This window comes from Mya arenaria, chromosome 5 (genome assembly GCF_026914265.1).
Source record: "Mya arenaria isolate MELC-2E11 chromosome 5, ASM2691426v1".
Classification (NCBI taxonomy): Eukaryota; Metazoa; Mollusca; class Bivalvia; order Myida; family Myidae; genus Mya; species Mya arenaria.
Window position 1 is genome coordinate 56,836,175 of NC_069126.1, and position 14,752 is coordinate 56,850,926.

General features: G+C 34.9%; 1 protein-coding gene across 1 annotated transcript in view; it reads right to left on the bottom strand.

Annotated features, from left to right (window-relative positions):
* Nucleotides 1–14,752, bottom strand: part of LOC128233397 (uncharacterized) — a 39,808-nt gene that overhangs the window by 8,542 nt on the left and 16,514 nt on the right. The window lies entirely within an intron of this gene.

Genomic DNA, 14,752 nt, shown 5'->3' on the forward strand with positions numbered 1-14,752 from the left:
CTAGAACTTCTGACTATAAAATTTAACTATAGAACTTCGTTCCCTCGAGAAATGATTATCGTTTCCACCTATGAGATAATCAAGGCACGTGAGAGCGATCATAGCGTAATTGCCCGACGAAGACGAGCACGTGCACCACTACCCTGTTTTCACGAAAATAAAAATGGCCGACGAATACCTGGTAGGCAAACATTTATTCAAGCAAAGACTTTAAAGTTTGCACTCTCACAGATTCCACGTTTTGACAACTTAAATTTTTCGCCTTGGAACGAGCCAACTTTTGCGAAAATGCATGGAAACCAGTTCTATAAGACTGCTGACAAAAAGTAGATCACAGATTTTTATATTTAAGTTTAAAATTTGATGTTTTATGCATTTTTCTTAAACCGTTAGTAACGGTTTAGGCCATAAACTATTTACTTTCTAACGGAAATATGAAAATCCGCGAGCTAAACTTTTGTCAGCAATCTTTTATCGTTGGTCTGCAGATATTTACGCAAAATGTTGCTCTTTCCAAGACAAAAAATAAAGAAGTTGTTAAAACAGTATATCTGTGAGAGTGCAGCTTTAAGGGATTTAAACGGAACTATCGGTGCCAAGAAAGCGAAATAAGTTTTACCGTTAATGACACATTGCATGTTCCAGTTACGAGTACTACCAGAAACCGTACCGAATGTTTATATTCGGTAAAGGTCAAACAGTAGTGAGACAAGCACATGTTTTGTTTAAACGTTTTGTTTTTCTTTTTCTGCTAAAAAATGTTAATGATTCAAGCATAATGAATAGGGTCCTTCAATCAGAGATTCTCATGAAACTGCTCCTAGGCTTTATCGACCCTAATGGCCTAGTTGTGCTCACACATTGAAATGAACGTCAAAATTTTAGCCGACCTTAAAACAAGAAATATTTGAAGAATGGAAATATAGACGTCTAATTCCGAAAACACGTGAGAATGGTTTGCTATTTAAATTGCCAATTACTCGTTAATTTTAATAGTTTATGCCATACAACTCCAATTTGTTATGTCTTATATGTTTACCTCCTAGGCTTCCTGCTGGCCAAACGCTATGTTGTTCTACAATTAAATTTTAAAAACCGGTTCTAATCATTGACAAATAACGAAACATATGTATTATACAGGATAAGAAATGGTTGACCATGGCTTTCGGTTGATAGTTGCCCCAGTGAAAAAATAACCCCTGGGGAAATTTTTCTTCCCACTGGGACAATCATCAATGAAAGCCATAGTCAACCACGTATTATTCTATAACTAATAATCTACGTGAAGTTAAAATAGTCCACTATATTTCCCGTAATTTTATTAATCACTTTAAAAAAAATTACGAAATTCACCATCTTTGACAACCTAGCATGGAAAAAATGGCACAAAAAATCACGATTGAACAGAAAGATGATGCCATAAAAAAAGTAGTTCAATTTTCTACCAAGCGATTTTTTGTACGTCCTTAACTCACCCCAATTAAAACTACATATGCGCCAACAAAGGTAAAACAATAAGCACTTTACAACAGTCGCCCTTCTTAGTGTGTACCTGAACCCCTTCATAAACATAATATGTTCAATCCTAGTATTACCGTCCTAGTAATGTACTTATTATTCCAAGTCCATATTACAATGATTAAAACTAAAGCCAATATCATACAAAACATGTAACACTCCGTCTTACTTTGTATTCGAAAGCGAAGAGAATTATTTGATGTTTAAAGCAAAACGTGTAAGATGGTGCCCCGTTCCGTCCTTTATCAATAGTTATGCCATAAGAGTGACGCTGATGGAGCTTAAATATGCTTCGGTGTATCGAGTAGCCAATGACAGTGAAGTTTTTGATATCATAACAGTTCATTTGACGCCATTATCATGATGTAATGACGCGTCGTTAATCTCACCTACCCACCTTTTGAACGGTTCAAGAGGTCGTGCAGTGACGTAATGCCCCGACATTTCTAAATACACTGTTTCTGTTGATGTGTTTCTAATTATGTTAAAAGGAAAATCAAATACTAGGTACTTAGGATGCTAAAAAAGAATATAAACTTAAGTTATTATATATGAGTTATACTAAATTTAATTAAATTCAAAATTTATTGTTTATCCATCGTCGGCAACCATCGTATCTTTCTTCCGTTACACTGCATACACAACGAAGTATAGCGTACTGTGTATCGGGGGTCCGACGATGTTGTATATCATACCTTACGCACAGTATGTAATGTAGATTTATGGAATATATCGCACTCGAGGGTATCGAGTGTAGTGATTTGTTCGTTTGACCTATTTTTTCACGAAGTCAGTTGAGTTTGATCACGTAGGCCGCAAACAGGAATAAAAGCTGACGTGTATTGTCTAAATATCAAGGCAATTTATGAGGAATCATTATCAAATTTCTTACGCAATACAGCGATTTCAATGGCGAACAAACAAAGAAAAGCTGTAAGTTATGTAGATGGATTCATGTAGGCGGACATATATGTAACCATGTACGTTGACATACATATATGTAATTTGATATATAGTTATGCTCAAAAATAAAGCTATCCCCTGGGTTTAGATCGACTATTATGATAAAACACATTCTCACCTTACATATGATATAGGTGAATAATGGGCCAAAAGTACTTTCCAGACATGTGTTATGTTACATTGGTTATATAACATTTAAAGCAATGATCTATCAATACAAACGAGGGTTTCTCGTCGTATAAGTTATTGTTGCTTTATATAACCATTACTTTTAACAGACTCATCATATATTATCATATCTGCAGGGAAAACTTTTAAGGCGAGAAGGAAAAGTAACCCAAATTATAAAGCATATAAACAGAACTCATGATCTGACTCATTGAACATCAAAGGTAGATTAGCGACGCCGAACAGACTGTTACAATTGAGAAATGATGTTGCAATTGTTCTTCTTCTGCAACACTGCGCGTGACACACGGAACAAATACACAAATCCATAATCTACAATTTAACTGTTTAATTATAATCAAATTGAAAGAAAGGAAAAGAGTATTTTAAAACTGATATTATTCATTATTGATAAAAAAATATGTTATATATCGAGTGTGCTTTTGCTATGAGGGACCTGTTTGTAAGTTCGACGCTCTTAAGGAATAATTCGAGTTAGAGTCGGTCGTGATATATTTAAGTAATAATAAAATGACATGAAGTAAAAACTTAATAATTATTAATTAAGTATGGGCGGAGTGAGCATAGCGAACGAGCCCTTTTTAAACATTAAGATATTTCTTCAGTTCATCTTACTTACTTAGAATACAACCTCATTGACTGACACATTGCCAAATCAAAGTCACATGCAGGGAGTGTGTATAGTTATTAGTACAAAAAATATACCAGGGCAAAAAAGTGTGCATAGCATGGGCTTGTAATAAGGGACTAAGACTTGTTTAAGAAGTTTGGGCAATTACACCCAAACACTTAAACACACACATAACACATTAGTATCAATAGAAGTAATTTTCCTTCCAAAAATATTTTTTTTAATAAGTTGATTGCAGTCCATATATCATATCCAATACCAATGTGATAAAGAAGAGCCCATACATCGGTGTCCGGATACTATCTGGTAACCCCAACAATACGTTTTATATTTGACTAATGTGTGCGCAGAAATACTTTTAACCACACCTCCGACCTAATCTGTAAATCAACCGTTCAATTAACCCCACATCAACATGATATTTTTCAGATAGTATGCTCTCATTAAGGTAATGGCTTTTGACAAAGCCATCCTGCCATCTTGTTTGTTTAAATGCCCTTCTCTGCGGTGAGTAGATCCGAGATCTCGACAACCTGTACGTGACTCCATAGAGATCTTACTTTCTGCCTAGTAACGTGACTTTGTCAAAGGAAACACAAAAGATGGAGCACCGACTTATTTCATTTTAATGTTGGGAATGTCAACTAGTGTTTTTATTGCTCTCGACAATAAAGCACTAATGATTTAGAAACATTGCTGGATTATTTGCACGGAATCCTCACAGACTAACATGGCAAAATATGTTGGCATTTACTTTGCAGTTTTTAAAAGCCTATAAAAAGTGCGGATACATCAGACTTGCATGCAAGTCTAGCTATCTCGGTCCAATGTACTAGTGAGTTTCACTGTAAGTGTGGTTGTATCAACATTTTGTAGCGAGTTGAAAGGGACTCGCTCTTGTATAGGCACCAAAAATTAGTTTTCCCGCCAATGCGTCTAAAAGCACTTGTATTATGAAAATATTATACTTCGAAATCGAAATTGCAGAAAAACCCGGTTGTGATATAGAGCGAACCCACGCCGATATAGCCAATGACTAATAGTTATCTGATGAATATTTTAACCTTATTGAATACATTAGTAGCATCACGTGATAATGTCAATCAACCAATCATGATACAACCTTTTGTTGAATCACGTTACTAAAGTTTTCAAAATCGTGGACTTCAAAGACAATATTTGAGCACTCCTTATGATTGGCCACATTTAATTTCGTAATAAAAAATACGTAAAAGGTGATTTTTACAAACCCTGAAATAGTCCCTTTAAAAGTATATGTAAGACTGAAATCTATGTCTGACAAAACAACTATGGTTAATCCCATAAAGGTGGCCACAATTATTCACAATGCTTGGTCAATCCTTGAAGCTTCCCAACAACCGTGGCGAAAAATGACGTCACTAATCTTTATATGACGACACCTGATAAACAAGATCACGTACACGCTGTCGAACTAAGGCGTCGACTCCATAGAAAAGGAGAAAAACAATTATCAATAAAAAAAATACCTGGGATAGTTTTCTTACTAAATCTCATCTTTACAATGTTTGAATTTTAAACAGCAAAAAAGCACAAACAACGCTCGAGAAAACGACACAAAATACTCGAATAAAAATACCAATAAAAAGAACAAAAACTGAAGTAATATGGGTTGTTGTCAACTGCAGCATACTTGTATGTATTATCTCGAAACATTGTCTATTAATGTCGTTATTTTTCTAATTTTGTTCTGCACTGTATTTCATCTGAGACGAATATTATATTGATTTCTGACTTTTCTTGAATACTCGCTAATTAAACGTTACAGGGTTCAACTGATGTTATCATTGCATATTCAGAAGGAACAAAGTACATGTGACTCTGCTTTTTTATGAGTGTTCAACACTCAATTGTTAATTTGTGTTAACTGTTTGCGCTACACTCATATGTCCAAGTTGTTAACTTATTGCGCGTTACCCGTGTGCGCTACACTCATATGTCTAAGTTGTTAACTTATTGTGCGTTAACCGTGTGCGCTACACTCATATGTCTAAGTTGTTAACTTATTGTGCGTTAACCGTGTGCGCTACACTCATATGTCTAAGTGGTTAATTTATTGTGCGTTAACCGTGTGCGCTACACTCATATGTCTAAGTTGTTAACTTATTGTGCGTTAACCGTGTGCGCTACACTCATATGTCTAAGTTGTTAACTTATTGTGCGTTAACCGTGTGCGCTACACTCATATGTCTAAGTTGTTAACCTATTGTGCGTTAACCGTGTGCGCTACACTCATATGTCTAAGTGGTTAACTTATTGTGCGTTAACCGTGTGCGCTACACTCATATGTCTAAGTTGTTAACTTATTGTGCGTTAACCGTGTGCGCTACACTCATATGTCTAAGTGGTTAATTTATTGTGCGTTAACCGTGTGCGCTACACTCATATGTCTAGGTTGTTAACCTATTGTGCGTTAACCGTGTGCGCTACACTCATATGTCTAGGTTGTTAACTTATTGTGCGTTAACCGTGTGCGCTACACTCATATGTCTAGGTTGTTAACTTATTGTGCGTTAACCGTGTGCGCTACACTCATATGTCTAAGTTGTTAACTTATTGTGCGTTAACCGTGTGCGCTACACTCATATGTCTAAGTTGTTAACTTATTGTGCGTTAACCGTGTGCGCTACACTCATATGTCTAAGTGGTTAATTTATTGTGCGTTAACCGTGTGCGCTACACTCATATGTCTAGGTTGTTAACCTATTGTGCGTTAACCGTATGCGCTACACTCATATGTCCAAATTGTTAACTTAGGGGGTGTTAACCGTGTGCGCTACAATCAAATAGTGTGTTCTAACTGTGTGCGTGGTAGTGTGAATTTGAGCCCGTTACAATTACCCGTCCCCCTTTCTGTTCACTTCTTATCATTCTCTTCTTCCCTAGCCGTCACTGTCTGTCTTTCATACGTTTTTCCTCTTTACAATTACCTGTCAACGAATATGCATTCCCCATGTATAGGAGAAAATGCACTGTACTGTTATAAACCGCACGGATAGAATAAATCAACTTTGACACCACTGTTTTAGCTGGCACACTGACAGTTGTCTCTAATAACAGTTGTCTCTAATGACAGCTGTCTCTTATGACAAGTGTCTCTAATAACAGCTGACTCTTATGGCATTTGTGTCAAACGAATAATGTCGCTAATGGCATTTGTCTCTTTTGGCATTTGTCTCTAATCAATGTTGTCTCTAATGACAGTTCTCTCTTATGACATTTATCTCTAATGACAGCTGTCTCTCATGGCATTTGTCTCGTATGACATTTGTCTCGTATGACAGCTGTCTCACAGGCATTCGTCTCTATTGACAGCAGTCTCTAATGGCATTTGTCTCTATTGAAAGCTGTCTCTTATAGCATTTGTCTCTAATGACAGCTGTCTCTAATGGCATTTGACTCTAATTACATTTGTCTCTAATGAGAGTTGTCTCTTGTCTACCCGTGGGGCGCCCCTCACGCAAAAATATAGCTGTCAACTTTTCTATTTCCGGTTTGTTGAGAAAAAGGTTCTGCTATTCATTCTTATAGTTTATTATTCGCTCGTTTTTTAGCTTTTATGAACAGTAATCAATGAAGTTTTATAAGAGCAGATATGTTTAAAAAAAAATGAAAACACTTTTATTTTAAGTGGGGCATGAATACAAAACCTAATAACTACACCGCCATTTAATGAATGAAAATTTGGAAGGTCAAATGTGTTAGCAAAAAAATGCGGATACTCATTTGATTTCAAACATCTTTCTTAGTTTAAGACTGCATGTGTTTCATGATACATGAATATTCAGTCATCTTACTGTCAGAGACCAGTCTGTTTCGCTTGAAAACAGGTTTGTTTTCCAGGTAAAGAGTGAATGCTACGCTAGTTTATTGACAAATTTTGAGGCGTGGGTGGGGTAAAAATATCAGATTATCTGTAAATTGTTGTGTGAATTTTCCAGGAAGCTCGTTTTACGTATTAAAACGGCAAAGAGTTCAAATTACATTTGAACCATGATATAAAATTCTATTTATGTTCGAACAGTTGTTTTCGTCTGTAATTAATGTGTTAGGTATGAAAGCAAATGTTCGAACATTCAGCTTCAAAATCAAGAAATCCATTGAAAAACCGGTTAACCGGTAATAAACGGTAAGTTGTTAATTTCCAAAATGTATTGATTAAAATTTATAAAACATTTCTTTAAACTTTAAACACTTTTTGCCAACATTTACTGGTTCAACGTGAAGTGTTTTGTTTTGATCAAGGGGGAGTTACTACAAAGGAATTTAAAAGTAGTTCTGAAAGTTGATATTTTCATTCCTTATTTTGCAGTGGAAATATCGAATTGATATCTTCACTGTTGTAATTTCACTGTTAAAACCCCATATTTCATCGAAAATCATGAAAGAAAGCTGTCTCTTATGGCTTTTGTCTCCAGTGACAGATGTCTCTAATAGCATTTTTTTCAACTGACAGCTGTCTCTAATGGCATTTGTCTCCAGTGACAGCTGCCTCTAATGGCATTTGTCTCTACTGGCGATTATCCTTGTATTCGGGCAATATACTACTAGGTCCTTTACCCTTGGATGATTGCGTGGAAGACCACTGAACGCAATTCGAGATTGTTGTCCAAATATATACGGTGCCACAATGAAATAGATTGTCTGACTGCTATTGGAAAGGCTTTGGTGTGGTAACAAACTCATTTTAACCCATAGTCATTGAATGCCCTTTCGTAATGGATTCCGATAACCCAAATCCGACAGAATTAAGTTCAAATGAGTGGACTATCAACGTAGGTACCCGACGTTTCTAAGCAAAGATAGAATGAGGGACAGTAATAATGTTGCATCACAAGAGACTTTGCCCATTATTTATATATGTGTGAGCATGAGTTACTGACAAAGCGTTTTATTGTTCAGTTTGGCCTGTGCGTTGTCAAGATGTTACGCTAGGGTGTGGTCTTGGTAAACACCGAAGTACCCGGAGGATTTACATAAATAATAGAAACAAAATCGCTCTGGATTCCATTTGAAAAGGGATCTCCACTGAATGCTCGCTGATTAAAAATTGTTCGATTTCTCTGATTATGTTTTAAAACAATTATTATTTTCATTTAAAAGTCCCTTATCTACCTCTAAATATCCCCAAGCAAATATTAGGGGTTGAAATGTTGCGTTTGCGTCTGTAGTTTCCAGTGCACCTCACAATAGAGAAATGTTACTGTTATATACCGATCTGTTACAATGCATCATTTGCAATATGATACAAATATGAATAACACAAAGTCATGAAACTGAACAGAAATAATTATCAAATATATTACAAATCATCCATACCTTTGTGTTTAGGTTTTCTATCTGTTTGGCCATTCAAGCACTCTTTGTTCAATATATTTTATATTTTAGCAAAATATCGGCTTGATATCACTGCATGATCGCACGAAACATACGACTCGCCCCTCTCTGGTTTAATTGTTAAAGATTTAAGATATAAAGTATTTCAGGTAACTTCAGGTAACATAAAGGAGAGGAAACTGTTATCGTTTTTAACGTCTGCAGAACGGAACGGCCAACGAATGACAAAGCAGTAATTTGAAATAAAACTGTCCTGTGAGATGCAAATGTTGCTTTTTGCATCAAGCTTAATTGTGCGCTTTTTAGATATAAGTATTTGAGGTAACATAAAGGAGTGGAAACTGTTCGACAATTAACGTCTGCAGAACGGAACGGCCAACAGAATGGCAATGCAATAATATGAACTAAAACTATCCTGCTATGCATTCTTCGTGTGTCCCTCAGGTACTTCTAAGTGTCTTGCATGTAACAAAAAAATAAAAAAATAAAAATAAAAAAATGTCCGGAATGTAGAGGAAACATGCCTGGCTAATTGGCAATTCAGCGGGGGTTTCAAGGGCGGTGTAACAAAGGCTGCTTCCTATAAGATGAAAATTGTGCATCTAAAAGGCATATATACAGACGTATGTCCTGCCTATATGGTTAGATTTTCAATTGGGAATTTGGAATAAATCCGTTTTATAGACGTATTATGTAACGACTGTAGCTTTCACCTTTTTTCTTTGGTATATCATCGATTGTGATGTTGTCAGTTATTTAACAACACTAATATCAGTAATATAACAACGTGTTTAAAAGTACTATGGCAGACACATAGTCTATCGTATTACATCGAACATTATATCATCAATCGCTAAAGCTCTCATCACCCTTTTGGACCTATGGTCAGTATAATGTATGTGCACTCTTGAGTACTTTTACTCATAGTCGGATCAAGAAGGAAAAAGCAAACAAATCTATAATCTGGCAAATCATGCAAGGTATACGGGCCGAAACCATAGCGGAAATGGTGGAAGTGAACAAGTCCTACTATGAATAAGGTAGCACTAAAATCGTCTTCGCTTTCTTGCAAGAAAAGTACGGCAGAAGCACAAAGACATGACTCCCCGTAAAACAATTGTTTAGTTAAAGTCCCTAATACAATAGAGTAAGTAGCTGCAGGTATGAGTAGTTTGTCCTCTGAACTGTTTTCTTCTATGTGTCTTAAACTAGTGTTCTTTATACTTTACTGTCAGCATTATATATTCATTTGCTGTACCCGATTGCCCGCTTAGCGCAGTGGTTCAGCATTCGCTTCTCGCCAATGTGCCCCGGGCTATATTCTCTGCCTAGGTGCATGTGAGGTTGGTTTGTTGTGCCCGGTTTTATCCGGAAACTCCCCCCCCCCCCACCACGCCTTCCACTCCGCCAACCAACACAAGATTGCTCTCGAACAATATCGTGCCAACGAGAGTCACTAAGAAGCATATATTAATATAATTATTTTCACATTCGTTGTTAGATAAACATAAGAGCTGAAAACGAAAACATGGACAAAAATATGTCACAATAACTAAGAGACGGAAGGATTATCTATGGTCGGTCAGACGAACATTTTTAGCCGGACCATATAAGTACCGAACAACGGGCCTAACCCCGAACGCCAATATATGTCTATGTTGATGTGCTTTAGTCAAACAAAGGGCACAATTCGACAATTATGTTAGACAGAGTTACGGGCGATGCTATACACGTGTGCATAGACAGACGGGTAAAACGCACTAAAACAGCTTTATGTACAACATTAAAAAATAACATAATTGTCAAATATGCTACATCAAAATATATATCAGACAGTTATTCATTCAATCAGTCAGTCAGTCAGTCAGTCAATCAATCGAACAATCGAACAATAGAAATATTGTATTGCCCATGGATAATCTTCACTTTTCGTCTATCATTGTGAGTACCACAAACCACTCAGTATGAAAGGTTAAACAACATGGGGTTTAAAGCTGCACTCTCACCGATCGCAGATATTTGTATTTAAGTTCAAAAGATTATGTTTTATGTATTTTTTCTTAAAACCGTTAGGCCATAAAACATTAATTTTCAAAACGGAAATATGAAAATCTACGATTTGATATTTTGTCAGCAATCTTTTTTTTCTTTTTGGAATTGTCAATCTATAACAATCCGTTTATTTTATCATAAAACATACAAAGGGTACAAATAACAATGTGATAAATGGTATAGTATTTGAGGTGAATATTCAATATAGAGCAATATATTTGATAAATGCATTTAGAAAGCGCAGGGAAATGCCTTTATTTGTAAAGTGAGTTTGAAGCGTTATTAAATCATTATATAAATGGTGCATAATATTAATCGGTTTCGTTCTTCTTTCACACATATAGTAAGTCTTGTAAATACAATAAGAAACTTGACTTAGTACAATGTTAACAATATTATGTTCTTTTTGGGTAATTTTATACCCCAGCACAATGTGCTTAATATTCTTAATATGTTTCTGTATTCCACATTTATTAAAGACTGTCTGAATATCGCTCCAAAAGTTTGACAATGCCTTACATGTAACAAAAAAGTGTTCATAATCTTCTACTTCATTGCAGAACATGCATAAAGGACAATCTTTCACTTTCCAGGTATATAAATTGAAATTTGTTGCTATAATGTTATGTAATAACTTTATTTTAAACTGTTTGACTTTATTGTCTACAATGGATTTATGAACTATGTAATACCAAGAGTTCCAGCAAATATGTTCTTGTAATCGTCTTTCCCAATAAACATGAATGTATGGCTTTTCATAGAATTGTTTGATATATATCTGATATATCTGTTTATTCGTCATATTTTCTAGAGGTTTGTCTTGACAACTAATTAAAAGTTTTGTTCTTACCACAGTCCTTGTAGATACATTTGTTCTTAAGGTTTCTTTCCAGGTGTTAGGTATTGCTTGTTTTAGCATATTCACTTCTGCTATCCAATTGTGTTTATACTTTAGCTTATCAAGAATAGTATTTGTGTCGATGTTGCCCGAATTTGATATAATGTCGTTGATGTAAAGTATGTTTGAATCGATCCAGTTTTTAAACAAAAGACTTTTATTTTTAAATTTTATGAATTTATTACCCCATATTATTTCTTTTCTAATATTGTAGTAAGTGTCGGGCTTTTTAGTTTGATTAATTGGCAGTTGTTTAAACTGTATCCATAATATAAGCAACTGTTTATAAAACAAAGTTATTTTGTTTATATTCGGCAGAGATTTAATAGTGTCTACATTCATATGGAATATAAGAAAAATTTTCCCAAATTGATCGAATATTAATGATGGTATGACTTTCCAGTTTGCATGTACTGTGTTAGTTAGATAGTTTATCCATTTTAATCTCATTGTTTTAGAATAGTATCCAAAATCGGGCATGTTTAAACCTCCTTCAAGTTTGTTTCCAATAATTGTTGTGCGTTTAATTTTGTCCCTTTTACCACTCCAAAGAAATTCAAAGATCAAGGAATTAACAATCTTTATAATTGAATCAGGTGTTACAATGTTTTGAGCTAGATACACAAGTTTTGGCAAAAGTAAAGATTTTATGACCGTTATTTTGCCAAAGAAGGTGAGTTTTCGTTTATTCCAATTATTTATCAATTGTTTAAAAAAAAAAAAAATTCATTCCAGCTTAAGTTCGTACATTCATTTTTATCATTTCCAAAATATACACCAAGTGATTTAACATTACACGATGTGAACTTTATATTATAACTACTATTTTCTTCGTTTCGTTTGCATTTGCCAGCAATCTTATATCATTGGTATGAAGATATTTACGCAAAAATGAGCTCGTTCCAACACAAAAAATAAAAGAATAAAAATGGTAAATCTGTGAGAGTGCAGCTTTAAATCACTCTGACGTTCTACCTTACAATAGCCACGACACAAGTATAGGTAACGTAGAATTATTAGAGTCCACATGATACACTTGTGTCACGGAATCAGAATCGCTTTGTGGTAGTAGCTTTGTTATATATATGGACTTTGTGTGACAAAACCGACCAACACTGTCTATTTCTGTCACCACAGGCCTTCTAGAGTAACTAAGATTCGTCAACAAGGGGAAATGACAGCTACTGCCGTTAAATTAGCTAATTTCCAACACCCGCAGTGCAATATCAGATGTTAATCAGACGTTGGTTATCTATATAGAGTTCTTATATGGGAACAATTAGTATTTGATGTCAATAATAACAAGAGCAAAAACAGGTACTAGAAAGATGAGTCCACATATTTCTTGGGGGAGGGGGGATAGGTGTAACCAAATTTATAACTTCTATTGCGCATTTAGTAAAGTCTTGTCTAGTGTTATTACTTTAAAATAGGGCTTAAGTGTGTTTCACATGGCCGTTTTTGAAAATGAGAAAAAGAAAATAGATCAGACGTAGGACCACCTATTCAATGCGGTCAATCAGGAACTAAAGTCAAAATTTCTATTTGTAATATCGATGTGGAATTCACAACAATATAACGTACCTAAAAACAATTTAAGGCGCACAATGTAGGTTGATGCAATACATGCATTTATATTTCGTGTAACTCTTTTGAATTTAATGATAAAAATAAAACAAAAGATCATTCGGCGATACTCGGCCATTTTCATTGAAAACAACCTCGGATGTATTAAAACGGTTCACATACTCAAAAAGTGGTACGTTTAAGTCCGCTGCAAGTAGATCGCGTAGTAATTTCATTTAGCAGTTGAACTTACTTAATTTTTGGGAATCTCAATTATAGTTGCAATAATATATTTCACTGACAATTTAAACTTAGATCAATCAATACAACTCTAAAATACTACATTTCATTAATGATATGATTCAAACATTTGCGAACTGCTTCAACTGATGTACCGGCATGCATCCGAGGTTGTTTACGATAAAAAATAGCAGAGGAGTTCCGAATGACAAAATATATTATTTGAGTACAGATAAAAGTCCATATTTTGGCGGGAATTTGTGGCAACGAAGCTATAAATCAAGACAAAAACAATTCTTTAGGCTGATGTATTTTTATCTGTACCTAAATAACACCATTTTTTGTTATGATCATTTAAGTCAAATAAGGCCCCGGCCTGGGCGTATGTGAGTTTGGTTAGTGGTCACCAAGACGGACAAATGGGTTTTCGAGAGTGACTTAGCATAAGCTATCATTGCTTTCTTCACTATCTTTGTTAAATATATAACGTTTAAACTTAGTCAAATAAGTTCTATATAACTGAAAATCAAGTGGCTAGTATCTGCTTGATGGATGTTTTGTTCTGAATGGTTAAATATGAATCGATCCGGCAATCCCATTGGTGGAGGTTGTGCCCGAACACTAACAAATAATATAGCATGCTTCTGCTCTACATGTACACGTCTGTTTTAAATTGTTAGGTTTTATTACGGGAAATCCAGAGAACAATCTTTTTTATTTCGAAGAATATAATTTAGCAATATCACAGATCAATGTTTAGCCACTTAATTCACTAAATATCTATTGGCAAAGTTTATAAACTTTAAGCGTTTTTTGTAAAACGTGCTCTTGTGTTATAAACTCTTGTTACAATGGTCGCAAAATGAATGCATTATTTAGATTTGACCCTATACATTACTCAAGTGTCAAATAATGCAAAGAGATACAATTGCTAGATTTACCGAAAGGGGTGGAAATGTTATAAACCTCTAAAAAATTAACTGCGTACTATTAGCTAGTGAGCTGGTCTAAATTGTTTACACCTAAGCAACAATGTCCTATGATTAATTGTTAGGTGGTGGTTTCTGTTTGAAGGAAGATACTAGTTGAAACCAAGACGTGCATTTTAGCCAGTATTTATTCAATATATTTCTTATTTGAGCAAAATATCGGAATGATAGCCCTCAATAATCGCACAAACTACACGACTTAATCTTTACATGTACATGCTCCTCTTTCTGTTTTACTTCTGTTTACATTTGAAGGTACACAATATCAAGTTGATGCGATGGGTTTTTGTTGTTGTTTTATTTGAGTGCATCACGTGTTTTAAGTGCATT